The sequence below is a fragment of the Chiloscyllium punctatum genome, chromosome 36 (assembly GCF_047496795.1).
Source record: "Chiloscyllium punctatum isolate Juve2018m chromosome 36, sChiPun1.3, whole genome shotgun sequence".
Taxonomy (NCBI): Eukaryota; Metazoa; Chordata; class Chondrichthyes; order Orectolobiformes; family Hemiscylliidae; genus Chiloscyllium; species Chiloscyllium punctatum.
In genome coordinates this window covers 72,625,938-72,630,467 of record NC_092774.1, presented here as the reverse complement: position 1 = coordinate 72,630,467, position 4,530 = coordinate 72,625,938, and the positions used below count along the sequence as shown (strand labels likewise).

The following is a 4,530-nucleotide window of genomic DNA, read 5'->3' as shown; positions in this document are numbered from 1 at the left end:
GTGAGCGAAACCTGGATCTGAAGGAGTAGAAGGGACATTAACAACATCGATCTGAAATTGGACACGTGACAAGGAACAGAGCCATCATGAACAGTTGGCTTTTGAACTGGAGAAGGTTTCTCGTGAAATTCGCTTGAGGCTTGAGGTATGCAAGGTCAAGATAATTTAGGTAAAACACGGAAACGCTATCCTCATTAGCAGACAGTGAAAGGATTACAAGACACAAATTAAACATTTTCGACAAGTGATACAGGGGACTGGGAAGATAAGTATTATAAACTGTGAACAGCAAAGTTCTGGAGCACAACACATACATTCAAAGACCGAAAACATCCAGGTCCTGATTAATCAGATTGCATTGTAGTGCATGTTTGCAAAACATCCACTTGCAATGTCCTAGAAAAGAGTGACAAAACCCATCCCTGTCAGCCCAGGATAGAAAATCCGAAGGGATGAACGTTTGCTGATTTTCTGAAGATTCACAGAGCTTGGACTGGGTTTTGGTGATTGTTTCTTTTCCACTCCCAGGAGCCGCAGTGTTTGAGGCGTTGAGTTGGGGAGAATAAAATGTGCCCGTGAGCAGCATGTGGGGCTATTTCAGCTTCCCCTCATATGACTGCGCTGTGAGTTGACTCAGATGTTCTCAGGGACATTTACTGACGCGAGACAGTGAAAGGATTCTCATTCCCGCAGATCGGGAATTCAAACCGTATGCCGGCTACAGGACAATGAGAAAGATTAATTGGGGTGTGTGAAGAAGCTGTGAGCTGCATTTCAAACAGGGAGGTGGAGTCAGATGCATCATCCATTGGCCCCGGCCCTGTGCGTATCTCACGCCACCATGCTGCAGAGTTCTGACGTTAGCACGGACATGCGCAGCAATGGGTTCATTCACAAGGCGAACAACCAAAGATAATCACCGTCACTGATTCCCTTCCACAGGCCCAACTTGGTGAAGCAGTATCTTTCACTGGCAAAGGAAACACCCTTGTCCTCAGGTGCCTGCTTCATTTCGATCACGATTTCAAGCACCTCACTGTTCTAGTCTCATTTCCAAACACTTTGCTCATAGCCTCAAAAGAAGCTCTGCGGGTATCTGCTTGTTCCACCCGAACAGGCAGTGGGTTGCAGATTCCCACCAGTCCCAATTTGAGTGAAATATTTTTCCCCCTCCACTGATTTGAATCTTAAAGAAGAAGCCGGGGAGCAAGCTCCCTTTCTTTTCGACGACATTTCTCATTTTGTACTGGGAAGGGTTCACACCTGCGAGGGGAAACCGCAATGGATTTCATGTACATCGCATTAACCACTCGGCCCACGAATACAGAACCACACTGACAGCTTGACTTCCCAGGCCTGTCTGCCTATGGAGCTGAGAAAGAGTGAATCATCGCAGAGTTTGTTTGAATCCAATCACTTCACAGTGATTCGAAAGGGTTAAATATCGGCACATGGTGTTTGCAGATATTTCGGTGTTTCACCCCAAAAGATGAAATGAACTTTCAGTTAGAAATTGCAGGAGGAACTCAGCAGGTCAGGCAACATCTGTGGAAAGAGAATCAGAGGCAACATTTCAAAATTGTGTTTTCACCGACAGGTACTGTCAAACCTGCCTAGTTTCTCTTTTGGTCTCGTCTTCTCAGCAAACGCAGTCCCTTCCGTTAGACATCAATTCAATTCAGAAACCCCTTTGTGGAGAAGATTTCCGTTGGGGGAAAATTTTCCTCACGCCATTATAAGCGCACAGCTTCGAAGCCAAAGAAGGGCAGCGAACACACCGCCCCTGGGTGGGCTCGAACCACCAACCTTTCGGTTAACAGCCGAACGCGCTGACCAATTGCGCCACAGAGACAGGCGCCGACTTGGGCTGCACCATCGCCTGGTGATTTTATAATTCAGCCTCCCCGCCGAGAATTACAATTGTCGTCTATCAGTTTTACTTTTCCATAATCAAGCCTGGGAGATCTCTTGTGGAGATACCGGGGACAGTCTGCAGACACATCCATGTCACGAGGAACTAGCTTTCTTACTCCGGGGCCGTCGCCCTTCCAGCCTTTCAGTGTTTTGCCTGTTCCCGAGTTCTCTCGTTGGCTCGCAGGGGAGAAGGGGTTTGAATTCATGATGTGCAGGAACGACAATTCTTTCATTGTCTCAGATCAGTTCATGTGCCAAGAACATCAGAGTCAACCTCCCGGCCTCGTAAACAAGGGGACGGTGTCTGGACTGTCTCTGCTCAATCGGACCGGTCATCTTTCATTCTCCTCGAAATCCGCTTCGCAAAGTGTTTCTAAAGGTTCACAAAGCTGGAGACTGGGATTTCTGTGTTGCTTCATGAACATTTGAACATTTTTCCATTTCCTAACTGACAATATTTTGCCAAAATCTCTTCCAATTGTACGCCTTGCCTCATGTCCAGGGATGAGGAATTTCCATTTTGGGGAGACATTCCCAAGATGGAGAATGTTCGCTTTGGAGCAAAGAAGGAAAACTGGAGATTTCCTGGGGCTGTTGGTCACGATGGAGGAAGAAGCGGTGGGAATGGGCAGTTTAATGATCAGAAGAACCAATTGCCACTGACCAGAGTCAGTTACCAGAGGACAGGGATTGAAGTTCTTGAATGAAAAGCAGCACTTGTGCCTAATAAACACAGAGAATACTGCAGAAAGCCAACGGGTCGAGCAGCATCTGTGGAAAGGGAAACAGAGCTGACGTTGTGAGTCTGGTACGTTGTTTGTTCAGAACCCGAGTTTCCTGCATGGCAATCAATTCCCAGACATGAGAAAACGGGTCTTTATTGAGACGGGTTTTGTGAAGTTTGAGCGATAATGCAACCAACAGGAAGTCATTTAAAATCGCCAGCGAAGAAATCATAGCCAGCAGGTTACCACCCTGGGCGGGGAGCCCCAAAGGATCTCTACGCCAACACCTTAAGTGTTCGGCCACAACTACACGCCCAAAGTTGTGGTCTAAACTTTCTCATGGAATAGTTCTAACAGGAAAGGTGAGTATTGGGCTTGTCCTGTCCGCGCCATAGCCCCAACGTATCCTGTTGCCCTGGATTTGATCAGGACAGAGGAGGCTGATGGGAGATCGAATTGAACTACACACATTGATGAGAGATAGAGCGGCTGGGAAGGATCCATTCCCATGCGTAGAGAGATTAATAATCAGGGCCGAAAATAAGGAGCCACTTCAAGAAATTTGGGGTTCATTCAGCAAAGCTAATGTATGACTGTTCACAGGAAATTGTGATGAAAGTCTCTCGAGTTATTTTGATGAGAAGTGTTGATGATGCTAATACAATCGATAGGATGAACGTAGATTGGTAAATGTATTTGGTGACAGTTCTGTTCTAGCCCTGTGAGCGAAACCTGGATCTGAAGGAGTAGAAGGGACATTAACAACATCGATCTGAAATTGGACACGTGACAAGGAACAGAGCCATCATGAACAGTTGGCTTTTGAACTGGAGAAGGTTTCTCGTGAAATTCGCTTGAGGCTTGAGGTATGCAAGGTCAAGATAATTTAGGTAAAACACGGAAACGCTATCCTCATTAGCAGACAGTGAAAGGATTACAAGACACAAATTAAACATTTTCGACAAGTGATACAGGGGACTGGGAAGATAAGTATTATAAACTGTGAACAGCAAAGTTCTGGAGCACAACACATACATTCAAAGACCGAAAACATCCAGGTCCTGATTAATCAGATTGCATTGTAGTGCATGTTTGCAAAACATCCACTTGCAATGTCCTAGAAAAGAGTGACAAAACCCATCCCTGTCAGCCCAGGATAGAAAATCCGAAGGGATGAACGTTTGCTGATTTTCTGAAGATTCACAGAGCTTGGACTGGGTTTTGGTGATTGTTTCTTTTCCACTCCCAGGAGCCGCAGTGTTTGAGGCGTTGAGTTGGGGAGAATAAAATGTGCCCGTGAGCAGCATGTGGGGCTATTTCAGCTTCCCCTCATATGACTGCGCTGTGAGTTGACTCAGATGTTCTCAGGGACATTTACTGACGCGAGACAGTGAAAGGATTCTCATTCCCGCAGATCGGGATTTCAAACCGTATGCCGGCTACAGGACAATGAGAAAGATTAATTGGGGTGTGTGAAGAAGCTGTGAGCTGCATTTCAAACAGGGAGGTGGAGTCAGATGCATCATCCATTGGCCCCGGCCCTGTGCGTATCTCACGCCACCATGCTGCAGAGTTCTGACGTTAGCACGGACATGCGCAGCAATGGGTTCATTCACAAGGCGAACAACCAAAGATAATCACCGTCACTGATTCCCTTCCACAGGCCCAACTTGGTGAAGCAGTATCTTTCACTGGCAAAGGAAACACCCTTGTCCTCAGGTGCCTGCTTCATTTCGATCACGATTTCAAGCACCTCACTGTTCTAGTCTCATTTCCAAACACTTTGCTCATAGCCTCAAAAGAAGCTCTGCGGGTATCTGCTTGTTCCACCCGAACAGGCAGTGGGTTGCAGATTCCCACCAGTCCCAATTTGAGTGAAATATTTTTCCCC

The 4,530-nt window shown here is 46.6% G+C and overlaps 1 non-coding gene across 1 annotated transcript; it reads right to left on the bottom strand.

Moving 5' to 3' along the window:
• Positions 1-1,778: 1,778 nt before the first annotated feature.
• Positions 1,779-1,852, bottom strand: trnan-guu (transfer RNA asparagine (anticodon GUU)). Its single transcript has one exon. It is a non-coding gene; the product is annotated as a tRNA-Asn (tRNA).
• Positions 1,853-4,530: the final 2,678 nt, after the last annotated feature.